At 34.3% G+C, this 18,787-nt stretch overlaps 1 protein-coding gene across 1 annotated transcript in view; it reads left to right on the top strand.

The window, feature by feature from the left end:
• LOC123509280 (cytochrome P450 2L1-like) overlaps positions 1-18,787 on the top strand; it is a 64,967-nt gene that overhangs the window by 10,958 nt on the left and 35,222 nt on the right. The gene's annotated exons all lie outside the window — the stretch shown is intronic.

The following is an 18,787-nucleotide window of genomic DNA, read 5'->3' as shown; positions in this document are numbered from 1 at the left end:
ATTTTGGTGTATTCCAGCGTTTTATGTAACAAAACTCAGAATTGCAGGGAAAACACACTATTTGTTTAAGGAAGTGAAATATGTCAAAAAGGGGATATTTTGATGTATTCCAGCGTTTTATGAACCAAAACTCAGAAATGCAGGCAAAACACAATATATGTCTAAGGAAGTGAAATATGTCAAAAGTGGGTTATTTTAGTGTATTCTAGCGTTTTATGCACCAAACTCATAAATGCAGGCAAAACACTATATTTGTTTAAACGTCTTATTCATGTGTTTTAAGGTGTTTTATGAAAAAAAACTATCTCGATTGAAAATTGTGCTTATTCGTCATTTTACATTATTTTGCTTCAAAACGATAAAATTGATGAAAACAAGCTAGTATAGAGAATCCAAAGTAAAATTAAGAAAAACGTGTAATTTAATCAGTTTTAGCTGTTTTCCACCAAAACACAGAAATGCTACGAAAACACACTATTTGTCTAAGGAACTGAAATATGTAAAAATGGGTTATTTTGGTGTATTCCAGCGTTTTATGCAACAAAACTCAGAATTGCAGGCAAAACACACTATTTGTCTAAGGAAGTGAAATATGTGAAAAAGGGTTATTTTGGTGTATTCCAGCGTTTTATGTAACAAAACTCAGAATTGCAGGCAAAACACACTATTTGTCTAAGGTAGTGAAATATGTCAAAAAGGGGTTATTTTGGTGTATTCCAGCGTTTTATGTAACAAAACTCAGAATTGCAGGGAAAACACACTATTTGTTTAAGGAAGTGAAATATGTCAAAAGGGGTTATTTTGATGTATTCCAGCGTTTTATGAACCAAAACTCAGAAATGCAGGCAAAACACAATATATGTTTAAGGAAGTGAAATATGTCAAAAGTGGGTTATTTTAGTGTATTCTAGCGTTTTATGCACCAAACTCATAAATGCAGGCAAAACACTATATTTGTTTAAACGTCTTATTCATGTGTTTTAAGGTGTTTTATGAAAAAAAAACTATCTCGATTGAAAATTGTGCTTATTCGTCATTTTACATTATTTTGCTTCAAAACGATAAAATTGATGAAAACAAGCTAGTATAGAGAATCCAAAGTAAAATTAAGAAAACGTGTAATTTAATCAGTTTTAGCTGTTTTCCACCAAAACACAGAAATGCTACGAAAACACACTATTTGTCTAAGGAACTGAAATATGTAAAAATGGGTTATTTTGGTGTATTCCAGCGTTTTATGCAACAAAACTCAGAATTGCAGGCAAAACACACTATTTGTCTAAGGAAGTGAAATATGTGAAAAGGGGTTATTTTGGTGTATTCCAGCGTTTTATGTAACAAAACTCAGAATTGCAGGCAAAACACACTATTTGTCAAAGGTAGTGAAATATGTCAAAAAGGGGTTATTTTGGTGTATTCCAGCGTTTTATGTAACAAAACTCAGAATTGCAGGGAAAACACACTATTTGTTTAAGGAAGTGAAATATGTCAAAAAGGGGTTATTTTGATGTATTCCAGCGTTTTATGAACCAAAACTCAGAAATGCAGGCAAAACACAATATATGTCTAAGGAAGTGAAATATGTCAAAAGTGGGTTATTTTAGTGTATTCTAGCGTTTTATGCACCAAACTCATAAATGCAGGCAAAACACTATATTTGTTTAAACGTCTTATTCATGTGTTTTTAAGGTGTTTTATGAAAAAAAACTATCTCGATTGAAAATTGTGCTTATTCGTCATTTTACATTATTTTGCTTCAAAACGATAAAATTGATGAAAACAAGCTAGTATAGAGAATCCAAAGTAAAATTAAGAAAAACGTGTAATTTAATCAGTTTTAGCTGTTTTCCACCAAAACACAGAAATGCTACGAAAACACACTATTTGTCTAAGGAACTGAAATATGTAAAAATGGGTTATTTTGGTGTATTCCAGCGTTTTATGCAACAAAACTCAGAATTGCAGGCAAAACACACTATTTGTCTAAGGAAGTGAAATATGTGAAAAGGGGTTATTTTGGTGTATTCCAGCGTTTTATGTAACAAAACTCAGAATTGCAGGCAAAACACACTATTTGTCAAAGGTAGTGAAATATGTCAAAAAGGGGTTATTTTCGTGTATTCCAGCGTTTTATGTAACAAAACTCAGAATTGCAGGGAAAACACACTATTTGTTTAAGGAAGTGAAATATGTCAAAAAGGGGATATTTTGATGTATTCCAGCGTTTTATGAACCAAAACTCAGAAATGCAGGCAAAACACAATATATGTTTAAGGAAGTGAAATATGTCAAAAGTGGGTTATTTTAGTGTATTCTAGCGTTTTATGCACCAAACTCATAAATGCAGGCAAAACACTATATTTGTTTAAACGTCTTATTCATGTGTTTTAAGGTGTTTTATGAAAAAAAACTATCTCGATTGAAAATTGTGCTTATTCGTCATTTTACATTATTTTGCTTCAAAACGATAAAATTGATGAAAACAAGCTAGTATAGAGAATCCAAAGTAAAATTAAGAAAACGTGTAATTTAATCAGTTTTAGCTGTTTTCCACCAAAACACAGAAATGCTACGAAAACACACTATTTGTCTAAGGAACTGAAATATGTAAAAATGGGTTATTTTGGTGTATTCCAGCGTTTTATGCAACAAAACTCAGAATTGCAGGCAAAACACACTATTTGTCTAAGGAAGTGAAATATGTGAAAAGGGGTTATTTTGGTGTATTCCAGCGTTTTATGTAACAAAACTCAGAATTGCAGGCAAAACACACTATTTGTCAAAGGTAGTGAAATATGTCAAAAAAGGGTTATTTTGGTGTATTCCAGCGTTTTATGTAACAAAACTCAGAATTGCAGGGAAAACACACTATTTGTTTAAGGAAGTGAAATATGTCAAAAGGGGTTATTTTGATGTATTCCAGCGTTTTATGAACCAAAACTCAGAAATGCAGGCAAAACACAATATATGTCTAAGGAAGTGAAATATGTCAAAAGTGGGTTATTTTAGTGTATTCTAGCGTTTTATGCACCAAACTCATAAATGCAGGCAAAACACTATATTTGTTTAAACGTCTTATTCATGTGTTTTAAGGTGTTTTATGAAAAAAAACTATCTCGATTGAAAATTGTGCTTATTCGTCATTTTACATTATTTTGCTTCAAAACGATAAAATTGATGAAAACAAGCTAGTATAGAGAATCCAAAGTAAAATTAAGAAAAACGTGTAATTTAATCAGTTTTAGCTGTTTTCCACCAAAACACAGAAATGCTACGAAAACACACTATTTGTCTAAGGAACTGAAATATGTAAAAATGGGTTATTTTGGTGTATTCCAGCGTTTTATGCAACAAAACTCAGAATTGCAGGCAAAACACACTATTTGTCTAAGGAAGTGAAATATGTGAAAAGGGGTTATTTTGGTGTATTCCAGCGTTTTATGTAACAAAACTCAGAATTGCAGGCAAAACACACTATTTGTCTAAAGTAGTGAAATATGTCAAAAGGGTTATTTTGGTGTATTCCAGCGTTTTATGTAACAAAACTCAGAATTGCAGGGAAAACACACTATTTGTTTAAGGAAGTGAAATATGTCAAAAAGGGGTTATTTTGATGTATTCCAGCGTTTTATGAACCAAAACTCAGAAATGCAGGCAAAACACAATATATGTTTAAGGAAGTGAAATATGTCAAAAGTGGGTTATTTTAGTGTATTCTAGCGTTTTATGCACCAAACTCATAAATGCAGGCAAAACACTATATTTGTTTAAACGTCTTATTCATGTGTTTTTAAGGTGTTTTATGAAAAAAAACTATCTCGATTGAAAATTGTGCTTATTCGTCATTTTACATTATTTTGCTTCAAAACGATAAAATTGATGAAAACAAGCTAGTATAGAGAATCCAAAGTAAAATTAAGAAAAACGTGTAATTTAATCAGTTTTAGCTGTTTTCCACCAAAACACAGAAATGCTACGAAAACACACTATTTGTCTAAGGAACTGAAATATGTAAAAATGGGTTATTTTGGTGTATTCCAGCGTTTTATGCAACAAAACTCAGAATTGCAGGCAAAACACACTATTTGTCTAAGGAAGTGAAATATGTGAAAAGGGTTATTTTGGTGTATTCCAGCGTTTTATGTAACAAAACTCAGAATTGCAGGCAAAACACACTATTTGTCTAAGGTAGTGAAATATGTCAAAAGGGTTATTTTGGTGTATTCCAGCGTTTTATGTAACAAAACTCAGAATTGCAGGAAAACACACTATTTGTTTAAGGAAGTGAAATATGTCAAAAGGGGTTATTTTGATGTATTCCAGCGTTTTATGAACCAAAACTCAGAAATGCAGGCAAAACACAATATATGTCTAAGGAAGTGAAATATGTCAAAAGTGGGTTATTTTAGTGTATTCTAGCGTTTTATGCACCAAACTCATAAATGCAGGCAAAACACTATATTTGTTTAAACGTCTTATTCATGTGTTTTAAGGTGTTTTATGAAAAAAAACTATCTCGATTGAAAATTGTGCTTATTCGTCATTTTACATTATTTTGCTTCAAAACGATAAAATTGATGAAAACAAGCTAGTATAGAGAATCCAAAGTAAAATTAAGAAAAACGTGTAATTTAATCAGTTTTAGCTGTTTTCCACCAAAACACAGAAATGCTACGAAAACACACTATTTGTCTAAGGAACTGAAATATGTAAAAATGGGTTATTTTGGTGTATTCCAGCGTTTTATGCAACAAAACTCAGAATTGCAGGCAAAACACACTATTTGTCTAAGGAAGTGAAATATGTGAAAAAGGGGTTATTTTGGTGTATTCCAGCGTTTTATGTAACAAAACTCAGAATTGCAGGCAAAACACACTATTTGTCTAAGGTAGTGAAATATGTCAAAAAAGGGTTATTTTGGTGTATTCCAGCGTTTTATGTAACAAAACTCAGAATTGCAGGGAAAACACACTATTTGTTTAAGGAAGTGAAATATGTCAAAAGGGGTTATTTTGATGTATTCCAGCGTTTTATGAACCAAAACTCAGAAATGCAGGCAAAACACAATATATGTTTAAGGAAGTGAAATATGTCAAAAGTGGGTTATTTTAGTGTATTCTAGCGTTTTATGCACCAAACTCATAAATGCAGGCAAAACACTATATTTGTTTAAACGTCTTATTCATGTGTTTTAAGGTGTTTTATGAAAAAAAACTATCTCGATTGAAAATTGTGCTTATTCGTCATTTTACATTATTTTGCTTCAAAACGATAAAATTGATGAAAACAAGCTAGTATAGAGAATCCAAAGTAAAATTAAGAAAACGTGTAATTTAATCAGTTTTAGCTGTTTTCCACCAAAACACAGAAATGCTACGAAAACACTGAAATATGTAAAAATATTTGTCTATTCCAGCGTTTTAACTGAAATATGTAAAACACACTATTTGGTTATTTTGGTTATTATGTATTCCAGCGTTTTATGTAACAAAACTCAGAATTGCAGGCAAAACACACTATTTGTCTAAGGAAGTGAAATATGTGAAAACTCAGAATTGGGGTTATTTTGGTGTATTCCAGCGTTTTATGTAACAAAACTCAGAATTGCAGGCAAAACACACTATTTGTCTAAGGTAGTGAAATATGTCAAAAGGGTTATTTTGGTGTATTCCAGCGTTTTATGTAACAAAACTCAGAATTGCAGGAAAACACACTATTTGTTTAAGGAAGTGAAATATGTCAAAAGGGGTTATTTTGATGTATTCCAGCGTTTTATGAACCAAAACTCAGAAATGCAGGCAAAACACAATATATGTCTAAGGAAGTGAAATATGTCAAAAGTGGGTTATTTTAGTGTATTCTAGCGTTTTATGCACCAAACTCATAAATGCAGGCAAAACACTATATTTGTTTAAACGTCTTATTCATGTGTTTTAAGGTGTTTTATGAAAAAAAACTATCTCGATTGAAAATTGTGCTTATTCGTCATTTTACATTATTTTGCTTCAAAACGATAAAATTGATGAAAACAAGCTAGTATAGAGAATCCAAAGTAAAATTAAGAAAAACGTGTAATTTAATCAGTTTTAGCTGTTTTCCACCAAAACACAGAAATGCTACGAAAACACACTATTTGTCTAAGGAACTGAAATATGTAAAAATGGGTTATATTGGTGTATTCCAGCGTTTTATGCAACAAAACTCAGAATTGCAGGCAAAACACACTATTTGTCTAAGGAAGTGAAATATGTGAAAAAGGGTTATTTTGGTGTATTCCAGCGTTTTATGTAACAAAACTCAGAATTGCAGGCAAAACACACTATTTGTCTAAGGTAGTGAAATATGTCAAAAAAGGGTTATTTTGGTGTATTCCAGCGTTTTATGTAACAAAACTCAGAATTGCAGGAAAACACACTATTTGTTTAAGGAAGTGAAATATGTCAAAAGGGGTTATTTTGATGTATTCCAGCGTTTTATGAACCAAAACTCAGAAATGCAGGCAAAACACAATATATGTTTAAGGAAGTGAAATATGTCAAAAGTGGGTTATTTTAGTGTATTCTAGCGTTTTATGCACCAAACTCATAAATGCAGGCAAAACACTATATTTGTTTAAACGTCTTATTCATGTGTTTTAAGGTGTTTTATGAAAAAAAACTATCTCGATTGAAAATTGTGCTTATTCGTCATTTTACATTATTTTGCTTCAAAACGATAAAATTGATGAAAACAAGCTAGTATAGAGAATCCAAAGTAAAATTAAGAAAAACGTGTAATTTAATCAGTTTTAGCTGTTTTCCACCAAAACACAGAAATGCTACGAAAACACACTATTTGTCTAAGGAACTGAAATATGTAAAAATGGGTTATTTTGGTGTATTCCAGCGTTTTATGCAACAAAACTCAGAATTGCAGGCAAAACACACTATTTGTCTAAGGAAGTGAAATATGTGAAAAGGGGTTATTTTGGTGTATTCCAGCGTTTTATGTAACAAAACTCAGAATTGCAGGCAAAACACACTATTTGTCTAAGGTAGTGAAATATGTCAAAAGGGTTATTTTGGTGTATTCCAGCGTTTTATGTAACAAAACTCAGAATTGCAGGAAAACACACTATTTGTTTAAGGAAGTGAAATATGTCAAAAGGGGTTATTTTGATGTATTCCAGCGTTTTATGAACCAAAACTCAGAAATGCAGGCAAAACACAATATATGTCTAAGGAAGTGAAATATGTCAAAAGTGGGTTATTTTAGTGTATTCTAGCGTTTTATGCACCAAACTCATAAATGCAGGCAAAACACTATATTTGTTTAAACGTCTTATTCATGTGTTTTAAGGTGTTTTATGAAAAAAAACTATCTCGATTGAAAATTGTGCTTATTCGTCATTTTACATTATTTTGCTTCAAAACGATAAAATTGATGAAAACAAGCTAGTATAGAGAATCCAAAGTAAAATTAAGAAAAACGTGTAATTTAATCAGTTTTAGCTGTTTTCCACCAAAACACAGAAATGCTACGAAAACACACTATTTGTCTAAGGAACTGAAATATGTAAAAATGGGTTATTTTGGTGTATTCCAGCGTTTTATGCAACAAAACTCAGAATTGCAGGCAAAACACACTATTTGTCTAAGGAAGTGAAATATGTGAAAAAGGGGTTATTTTGGTGTCTTCCAGCGTTTTATGTAACAAAACTCAGAATTGCAGGCAAAACACACTATTTGTCTAAAGTAGTGAAATATGTCAAAAGGGTTATTTTGGTGTATTCCAGCGTTTTATGTAACAAAACTCAGAATTGCAGGAAAACACACTATTTGTTTAAGGAAGTGAAATATGTCAAAAGGGGTTATTTTGATGTATTCCAGCGTTTTATGAACCAAAACTCAGAAATGCAGGCAAAACACAATATATGTTTAAGGAAGTGAAATATGTCAAAAGTGGGTTATCTTAGTGTATTCTAGCGTTTTATGCACCAAACTCATAAATGCAGGCAAAACACTATATTTGTTTAAACGTCTTATTCATGTGTTTTAAGGTGTTTTATGAAAAAAACTATCTCGATTGAAAATTGTGCTTATTCGTCATTTTACATTATTTTGCTTCAAAACGATAAAATTGATGAAAACAAGCTAGTATAGAGAATCCAAAGTAAAATTAAGAAAAACGTGTAATTTAATCAGTTTTAGCTGTTTTCCACCAAAACACAGAAATGCTACGAAAACACACTATTTGTCTAAGGAACTGAAATATGTAAAAATGGGTTATTTTGGTGTATTCCAGCGTTTTATGCAACAAAACTCAGAATTGCAGGCAAAACACACTATTTGTCTAAGGAAGTGAAATATGTGAAAAAGGGTTATTTTGGTGTATTCCAGCGTTTTATGTAACAAAACTCAGAATTGCAGGCAAAACACACTATTTGTCTAAGGTAGTGAAATATGTCAAAAGGGTTATTTTGGTGTATTCCAGCGTTTTATGTAACAAAACTCAGAATTGCAGGAAAACACACTATTTGTTTAAGGAAGTGAAATATGTCAAAAGGGGTTATTTTGATGTATTCCAGCGTTTTATGAACCAAAACTCAGAAATGCAGGCAAAACACAATATATGTCTAAGGAAGTGAAATATGTCAAAAGTGGGTTATTTTAGTGTATTCTAGCGTTTTATGCACCAAACTCATAAATGCAGGCAAAACACTATATTTGTTTAAACGTCTTATTCATGTGTTTTAAGGTGTTTTATGAAAAAAAACTATCTCGATTGAAAATTGTGCTTATTCGTCATTTTACATTATTTTGCTTCAAAACGATAAAATTGATGAAAACAAGCTAGTATAGAGAATCCAAAGTAAAATTAAGAAAACGTGTAATTTAATCAGTTTTAGCTGTTTTCCACCAAAACACAGAAATGCTACGAAAACACACTATTTGTCTAAGGAACTGAAATATGTAAAAATGGGTTATTTTGGTGTATTCCAGCGTTTTATGCAACAAAACTCAGAATTGCAGGCAAAACACACTATTTGTCTAAGGAAGTGAAATATGTGAAAAAGGGGTTATTTTGGTGTATTCCAGCGTTTTATGTAACAAAACTCAGAATTGCAGGCAAAACACACTATTTGTCTAAAGTAGTGAAATATGTCAAAAGGGGTTATTTTGGTGTATTCCAGCGTTTTATGTAACAAAACTCAGAATTGCAGGAAAACACACTATTTGTTTAAGGAAGTGAAATATGTCAAAAAGGGGTTATTTTGATGTATTCCAGCGTTTTATGAACCAAAACTCAGAAATGCAGGCAAAACACAATATATGTTTAAGGAAGTGAAATATGTCAAAAGTGGGTTATTTTAGTGTATTCTAGCGTTTTATGCACCAAACTCATAAATGCAGGCAAAACACTATATTTGTTTAAACGTCTTATTCATGTGTTTTAAGGTGTTTTATGAAAAAAAAAAAACTATCTCGATTGAAAATTGTGCTTATTCGTCATTTTACATTATTTTGCTTCAAAACGATAAAATTGATGAAAACAAGCTAGTATAGAGAATCCAAAGTAAAATTAAGAAAAACGTGTAATTTAATCAGTTTTAGCTGTTTTCCACCAAAACACAGAAATGCTACGAAAACACACTATTTGTCTAAGGAACTGAAATATGTAAAAATGGGTTATTTTGGTGTATTCCAGCGTTTTATGCAACAAAACTCAGAATTGCAGGCAAAACACACTATTTGTCTAAGGAAGTGAAATATGTGAAAAAGGGTTATTTTGGTGTATTCCAGCGTTTTATGTAACAAAACTCAGAATTGCAGGCAAAACACACTATTTGTCTAAAGTAGTGAAATATGTCAAAAGGGTTATTTTGGTGTATTCCAGCGTTTTATGTAACAAAACTCAGAATTGCAGGAAAACACACTATTTGTTTAAGGAAGTGAAATATGTCAAAAGGGTTATATTTTGATGTATTCTAGCGTTTTATGAACCAAAACTCAGAAATGCAGGCAAAACACAATATATGTTTAAAGAAGTGAAATATGTCAAAAGTGGGTTATTTTAGTGTATTCTAGCGTTTTATGCACCAAACTCATAAATGCAGGCAAAACACTATATTTGTTTAAACGTCTTATTCATGTGTTTTAAGGTGTTTTATGAAAAAAAACTATCTCGATTGAAAATTGTGCTTATTCGTCATTTTACATTATTTTGCTTCAAAACGATAAAATTGATGAAAACAAGCTAGTATAGAGAATCCAAAGTAAAATTAAGAAAACGTGTAATTTAATCAGTTTTAGCTGTTTTCCACCAAAACACAGAAATGCTACGAAAACACACTATTTGTCTAAGGAACTGAAATATGTAAAAATGGGTTATTTTGGTGTATTCCAGCGTTTTATGCAACAAAACTCAGAATTGCAGGCAAAACACACTATTTGTCTAAGGAAGTGAAATATGTGAAAAGGGGTTATTTTGGTGTATTCCAGCGTTTTATGTAACAAAACTCAGAATTGCAGGCAAAACACACTATTTGTCAAAGGTAGTGAAATATGTCAAAAAAGGGTTATTTTGGTGTATTCCAGCGTTTTATGTAACAAAACTCAGAATTGCAGGGAAAACACACTATTTGTTTAAGGAAGTGAAATATGTCAAAAGGGGTTATTTTGATGTATTCCAGCGTTTTATGAACCAAAACTCAGAAATGCAGGCAAAACACAATATATGTCTAAGGAAGTGAAATATGTCAAAAGTGGGTTATTTTAGTGTATTCTAGCGTTTTATGCACCAAACTCATAAATGCAGGCAAAACACTATATTTGTTTAAACGTCTTATTCATGTGTTTTAAGGTGTTTTATGAAAAAAAACTATCTCGATTGAAAATTGTGCTTATTCGTCATTTTACATTATTTTGCTTCAAAACGATAAAATTGATGAAAACAAGCTAGTATAGAGAATCCAAAGTAAAATTAAGAAAAACGTGTAATTTAATCAGTTTTAGCTGTTTTCCACCAAAACACAGAAATGCTACGAAAACACACTATTTGTCTAAGGAACTGAAATATGTAAAAATGGGTTATTTTGGTGTATTCCAGCGTTTTATGCAACAAAACTCAGAATTGCAGGCAAAACACACTATTTGTCTAAGGAAGTGAAATATGTGAAAAAGGGGTTATTTTGGTGTATTCCAGCGTTTTATGTAACAAAACTCAGAATTGCAGGCAAAACACACTATTTGTCTAAAGTAGTGAAATATGTCAAAAGGGTTATTTTGGTGTATTCCAGCGTTTTATGTAACAAAACTCAGAATTGCAGGAAAACACACTATTTGTTTAAGGAAGTGAAATATGTCAAAAGGGGTTATTTTGATGTATTCCAGCGTTTTATGAACCAAAACTCAGAAATGCAGGCAAAACACAATATATGTTTAAGGAAGTGAAATATGTCAAAAGTGGGTTATTTTAGTGTATTCTAGCGTTTTATGCACCAAACTCATAAATGCAGGCAAAACACTATATTTGTTTAAACGTCTTATTCATGTGTTTTAAGGTGTTTTATGAAAAAAAACTATCTCGATTGAAAATTGTGCTTATTCGTCATTTTACATTATTTTGCTTCAAAACGATAAAATTGATGAAAACAAGCTAGTATAGAGAATCCAAAGTAAAATTAAGAAAAACGTGTAATTTAATCAGTTTTAGCTGTTTTCCACCAAAACACAGAAATGCTACGAAAACACACTATTTGTCTAAGGAACTGAAATATGTAAAAATGGGTTATTTTGGTGTATTCCAGCGTTTTATGCAACAAAACTCAGAATTGCAGGCAAAACACACTATTTGTCTAAGGAAGTGAAATATGTGAAAAAGGGTTATTTTGGTGTATTCCAGCGTTTTATGTAACAAAACTCAGAATTGCAGGCAAAACACACTATTTGTCAAAGGTAGTGAAATATGTCAAAAAGGGGTTATTTTGGTGTATTCCAGCGATTTATGTAACAAAACTCAGAATTGCAGGGAAAACACACTATTTGTTTAAGGAAGTGAAATATGTCAAAAAGGGGTTATTTTGATGTATTTTAGCGTTTTATGAACCAAAACTCAGAAATGCAGGCAAAACATAATATATGTTTAAGGAAGTGAAATATGTCAAAAGTGGGTTATTTTAGTGTATTCTAGCGTTTTATGCACCAAACTCATAAATGCAGGCAAAACACTATATTTGTTTAAACGTCTTATTCATGTGTTTTAAGGTGTTTTATGAAAAAAGAACTATCTCGATTGAAAATTGTGCTTATTCGTCATTTTACATTATTTTGCTTCAAAACGATAAAATTGATGAAAACAAGCTAGTATAGAGAATCCAAAGTAAAATTAAGAAAAACGTGTAATTTAATCAGTTTTTAGCTGTTTTCCACCAAAACACAGAAATGCTACGAAAACACACTATTTGTCTAAGGAACTGAAATATGTAAAAATGGGTTATTTTGGTGTATTCCAGCGTTTTATGCAACAAAACTCAGAATTGCAGGCAAAACACACTATTTGTCTAAGGAAGTGAAATATGTGAAAAGGGGTTATTTTGGTGTATTCCAGCGTTTTATGTAACAAAACTCAGAATTGCAGGCAAAACACACTATTTGTCAAAGGTAGTGAAATATGTCAAAAAGGGGTTATTTTGATGTATTCTAGCGTTTTATGTAACAAAACTCAGAATTGCAGGGAAAACACACTATTTGTTTAAGGAAGTGAAATATGTCAAAAAGGGGTTATTTTGATGTATTCCAGCGTTTTATGAACCAAAACTCAGAAATGCAGGCAAAACACAATATATGTCTAAGGAAGTGAAATATGTCAAAAGTGGGTTATCTTAGTGTATTCTAGCGTTTTATGCACCAAACTCATAAATGCAGGCAAAACACTATATTTGTTTAAACGTCTTATTCATGTGTTTTTAAGGTGTTTTATGAAAAAAAACTATCTCGATTGAAAATTGTGCTTATTCGTCATTTTACATTATTTTGCTTCAAAACGATAAAATTGATGAAAACAAGCTAGTATAGAGAATCCAAAGTAAAATTAAGAAAAACGTGTAATTTAATCAGTTTTTAGCTGTTTTCCACCAAAACACAGAAATGCTACGAAAACACACTATTTGTCTAAGGAACTGAAATATGTAAAAAATGGGTTATTTTGGTGTATTCTAGCGTTTTATGCAACAAAACTCAAAATTACAGGCAAAACACACTATTTGTCTAAGGAAGTGAAATATGTGAGAAAACGGTTATTTTGGTGTCTTCCAGCGTTTTATGTAACAAAACTCAGAATTGCTGGGAAAACACACTATTTGTCTAAAGTAGTGAAATATGTCAAAAAGGGGTTATTTTGATGTATTCCAGCGTTTTATGTAATAAAACTCAGAATTGCAGGGAAAACACACTATTTGTTTAAGGAAGTGAAATATGTCAAAAAGGGGTTATTTTGATGTATTCCAGCGTTTTATGAACCAAAACTCAGAAATGCAGGCAAAACACAATATATGTCTAAAGAAGTGAAATATGTCAAAAGTGGGTTATCTTAGTGTATTCTAGCGTTTTATGCACCAAACTCATAAATGCAGGCAAAACACTATATTTGTTTAAACGTCTTATTCATGTGTTTTAAGGTGTTTTATGAAAAAAAACTATCTCGATTGAAAATTGTGCTTATTCGTCATTTTACATTATTTTGCTTCAAAACGATAAAATTGATGAAAACAAGCTAGTATAGAGAATCCAAAGTAAAATTAAGAAAAACGTGTAATTTAATCAGTTTTTAGCTGTTTTCCACCAAAACACAGAAATGCTACGAAAACACACTATTTGTCTAAGGAACTGAAATATGTAAAAAATGGGTTATTTTGGTGTATTCTAGCGTTTTATGCAACAAAACTCAAAATTGCAGGCAAAACACACTATTTGTCTAAGGAAGTGAAATATGTGAAAAAAGGGTTATTTTGGTGTCTTCCAGCGTTTTATGTAACAAAACTCAGAATTGCTGGCAAAACACACTATTTGTCTAAAGTAGTGAAATATGTCAAAAAGGGGTTATTTTGGTGTATTCCAGCGTTTTATGTAACAAAACTCAGAATTGCAGGGAAAACAAACTATTTGTTTAAGGAAGTGAAATATTTCAAAAAGAGGTTATTTTGATGTATTCTAGCGTTTTAAGAACCAAAACTCAGAAATGCAGGCAAAACACAATATATGTTTAAGGAAGTGAAATATGTCAAAAGTGGGTTATGTTAGTGTATTCTAGCGTTTTATGCACCAAACTCATAAATGCAGGCAAAACACTATATTTGTTTAAACGTCTTATTCATGTGTTTTTAAGGTGTTTTATGAAAAAAAAACTATCTCGATTGAAAATTGTGCTTATTCGTCATTTTACATTATTTTGCTTCAAAACGATAAAATTGATGAAAACAAGCTAGTATAGAGAATCCAAAGTAAAATTAAGAAAAACGTGTAATTTAATCAGTTTTTAGCTGTTTTGCACCAAAACACAGAAATGCTACGAAAACACACTATTTGTCTAAGGAACTGAAATATGTAAAAAATGGGTTATTTTGGTGTATTCCAGCGTTTTATGCAACAATACTCAAAATTGCAGGCAAAACACACTATTTGTCTAAGGAAGTGAAATATGTGAAAAAGGGGTTATTTTGGTGTCTTCCAGCGTTTTATGTAACAAAACTCAGAATTGCTGGTGTTACGTTCACCGGTTAAACTGGTAAGATTGGCATCGGAGAGCCGGTGAACAACAACAATCAAAAGGAAAACACACTGCAGGTTCAACTGGTGAGGAAATGCAAAAGGGGTCACTTTAAAAGCTACTTAATAACCCATAATGAAATTGACACATATATAACAAGAAACATGAAACACAGATATATAACATGAAACACAGGAAAATGACATACACATATACATATAACACAGTAATAAATACAACAATAAAGAACCCAACTTAATACCTAACAATAATCCTAATCCTATATAGAGGCAATGTGGAAAGCACGGACGAGGAAAGTGATACTTATGCGGTGTCGCAGTGGTGAAATGCTGAGTGATGGTTGATCCCACGGCAGAACCAAGAGGCGTTGTGTTCACAGGTTGAGGCTTGGATCTCAACTGCCAATCCAGAAAACCAAGAGCTGGCTCAACACTTTCGGTTGAGTCGAAAGTGAAATATGTGAATCCAACTTCGGGACAGTAGCCGGGCTTCATGAAACGGTGACGTGGAAGGTTCACGAGACGGTGACGTGGAAGGGAGGCGGAGAGGTGGCGAACGAGGTAACAAGCGGAGGAGGTGATGGTAGTAATGCATGTTACGGACGGGCCGTAACATTTCCTCCCCCCTAAGACCTCCGTAATGGGCTCATGAAGGAGGTGAGACGGGAGATCTTGATAAGGCGTCGGCGATGATGTTGTCCACCCCCTTGATATGATGGACTTCCAGGTTGAAAGGTTGAGTTAACAAGGCCCACCTAAGAATGCGTTGGTTTCGGTTCCTCATGGCGTACAGGAAGGCCAGAGGATTGTGGTCCGTGAAGACCTTGGTGATGTGCGGACCAGGATGAAGATAGCACTCAAAACGTTGGAGCGCCAGCACGAGTGCCAGAGCCTCCTTTCGATGGTGGAGTAGTTGAGTTGATGGTGTTTCAGTTTTGCAGAGTGGTAAGCGATGGGATGGAGGATGCCGCTTGTGGGGTCCGGTTGTAGTAGGACAGCACCCACTCCAACTCCACTCGCGTCAACTTGTAAATGGAAGGGTCGGGAGTGATCCGGCGTCAAGACCACTGGTTCCGAGGAGAAAACGCCTTGAGGTGTTTGAAGGCTTGGTCACAGGCCGGGGTCCAGTGGAAGGGACGGAAGTGCTGAGAAGGTCCGTCAAGGGGCGGCCAGGGTGGAGAAGTTTTTACAGAAGCGTCTGTAAAACCCAGCCATCCCCAAGAACCTCATGAGAGCTTTCCTGGTGGTAGGAACAGGGAAGCCAAGGATGGCCTCAACGTTAGCTCTCTTGGGGTGAACCTTGCCGTTCCCCACCACATGTCCCAGGTAGACCACCGTAGACCTCCCGAAGGTGGACTTGGCCAGGTTGATGGTAAGCCCGGCTTCCTGCAACCGACCCATCAGCCTCCGAAGACGGGTCAGATGTGTTGCCCAGTCGTCTGCAGTCACCACCAGGTCGTCCAGATACGCGGATGTTCCCTCCAAGTCCTGAGTTATGTAATTTATAGCCCTCTGGAAGGTGGCGGGAGCATTAGACAATCCAAATGGCATCACTGTGTATTGGTATAGTCCGAAGGGAGTGATGAAGGCGGATATTATTTGGGCCTCGTCCGAGAGGGGAATCTGGTAGTAACCTTTAAGCAAGTCTATAGTGGTTACAAATTTGGCTACTCCTATACTATCTATAAGGTCCTCTATCAAGGGCAATGGGTAGGAGTCTGGCACCGTCACTTTATTTAATTTCCGGTAGTCGGTGCAAAATCGACTACTACCATCTGGTTTAGATGTTAACAGACAGGAGAAGCCCAAGGAGATATACTAGGTTCTGCAAGGTGATGACAGAGCAGATAGTCTACCTCTTTTTCATCAAGTCTCTTTTAATGGGTGAAATGCGATAGGCTTGTTGTCTTATAGGCTTGATGTCGGTAGATGTTAATCTTATGTCATGTTGGATAGTATTACAAACTCCTGGAAGGTCACCTGTGATTTCAGAAAAGTCTAGCAATAACTTTTTAAGATCAGACTGTTGTGAAGGTGTTAAGGAAACAAACACCTCATCCAGGTTGGACATGATTTGGCTGTTTGAGGGCGTTCTTTAGGTGACGAGAAGAGGAATTCGATGTCGGACTCTTCCTCGGGGGCACAGGACCAGACTCCTTTCCTACCAGACATACAGGTACAGCGCGAGACAAGTCGTCCTCTGGTTCTCTGGAGTGGTAAGGTTTCATTAGATTAATATGAACAAGTTGGGAATCCTTACGACGGTCAGGAGTGTGGACCACATAATTTAATGGGCTTAGTTTTGAGCCACAACATAAGGTCCCATGAACTTACTGTGAAGAGCATTGCCTGGAGTGGGAGAAAAGTAAAACCTTGTCTCCTGGTTTGAAACTTCTCATGACAGATTTGGGAAGAGAATTCTGTTGCATTTTAGTTTGAGATTTGAGGAAGTTTGATTTAGCAAAAGATCTGACTTCACTGATTTTATTCTTAAGGTTACTGATGTAGTCAGACACACTGGGGCTTGAAGGAGTATTTTGAGTGAACCATTGATCCTTTAATATTTTGAGAGGCCCCCTGATCTGTCTACCATAGAGTAATTCAAAAGGAGTAACCTAAAGAATCTTGAGGAGATTCTCTTAAAGCGAAGAGAAGGAAAGAAATACTTTCATCCCAGTCTCCTTGATGCTCCAAGCAATACTTCTTCATCATGGATTTTAATGTTTGGTGAAACCGCTCCAGACAGCCTTGGGATTGGGGTGGTAAGCCGAGGAGGTAACATGGTCGATGTTTAGCTCATTCACTATCTGTTGGAAAAAATGGCTAGTGAAATTGCTACCCTTGTCAGACTGAATTTGTTTTGGAATTCCTACCGATGTGAAAAAATGTATTAGATGTTTTACAATGGTCTTTGATGTGATGTTCTTAAGAGGAATGCTTCAGGGTACCTGGTAGTGGGATCCATGAGGGTTAACAAATACTGATTCCCTCGTTTGGTTTTGGGTAAGGGCCCTACGCAGTCTAGTATGATCTTTTCGAAGGGCTCCGTCTGAACTGGAATAGGCGTCAGAGGAGCTGGCACAAGGCGTTCGTTAGGCTTACCCACAACTTGACATATGTGACATGTTTTTACATAGTGCGACACATCCTTTTTCATTCCTGGCCAAAAAAAATGCTGAAGAGCCTTCTTGTAGGTTTTTTGGATGCCTAGATGACCTGACAATCCATCATGAGCTAGTTCTATAATGGCTGGTCTTACAGACAAGGGATGACAACTTGATGTGTTTCTGACCAGGTGTCTAGTTGTTTCAGTTCAGGAGGTCTGTAGGAACGCATCAGGACTCCTTCCTGATAATAAAAACAAGGCAATTTAGACATATCCTTTGTCTCACTGGCCACATGTCTAATCTTAGCCAAAGTGAGATCCTGTTCCTGAGCATTAATCAAATTCTCCTTTGAAATTATGTTATTATACAAGTTGTCAGTAGAGGCAATCTTTGGTGGAGAAGGTGATGAAAGGGCAGGGGACTTGGACTGAGACCTGGTGACTGCACACACTGGGAAGAAGTGAGGGGATGTTTCGTCCAGGATCTTAGTGGGACTTTCTGTTAAGGGAGAATCAAGAACAATTAAGTTTGGAACAGCCAAGTTACCCGCGAGATCATTACCCAGTACAAGATGTACCCCCGGTACTGGCAGTTCACCAGGTTTAATGGCTACCTCAACCTCTCCTGAAATGAACGGGCAATGTAAGCTAATATTAGCCAAGGGATAGGAGAGCTGTGATTCGAGACCTGTAAGGATCACCTTCTCCCAGTGAAAGCCTGTTTGATGTTAGGGATGACATCTTCCCTTAAGATGGATTGGGCAGCACCTGTATCACGCAGAACCTTGATATTTATTGCCTTGTCTTTACCATCAGTCAAGGACACTTTACCTTGATACATGTACGAGTCATAAAGTTCTAGAGGAGAGTTGACAGGGTTAGCTAGGGCCACTGGTTTCTTGTTCTCAAATGTGTT

This window comes from Portunus trituberculatus, chromosome 26, assembly GCF_017591435.1.
Source record: "Portunus trituberculatus isolate SZX2019 chromosome 26, ASM1759143v1, whole genome shotgun sequence".
NCBI classification, from domain to species: domain Eukaryota; kingdom Metazoa; phylum Arthropoda; class Malacostraca; order Decapoda; family Portunidae; genus Portunus; species Portunus trituberculatus.
This window is presented reverse-complemented; position numbering and strand designations above follow the sequence as displayed.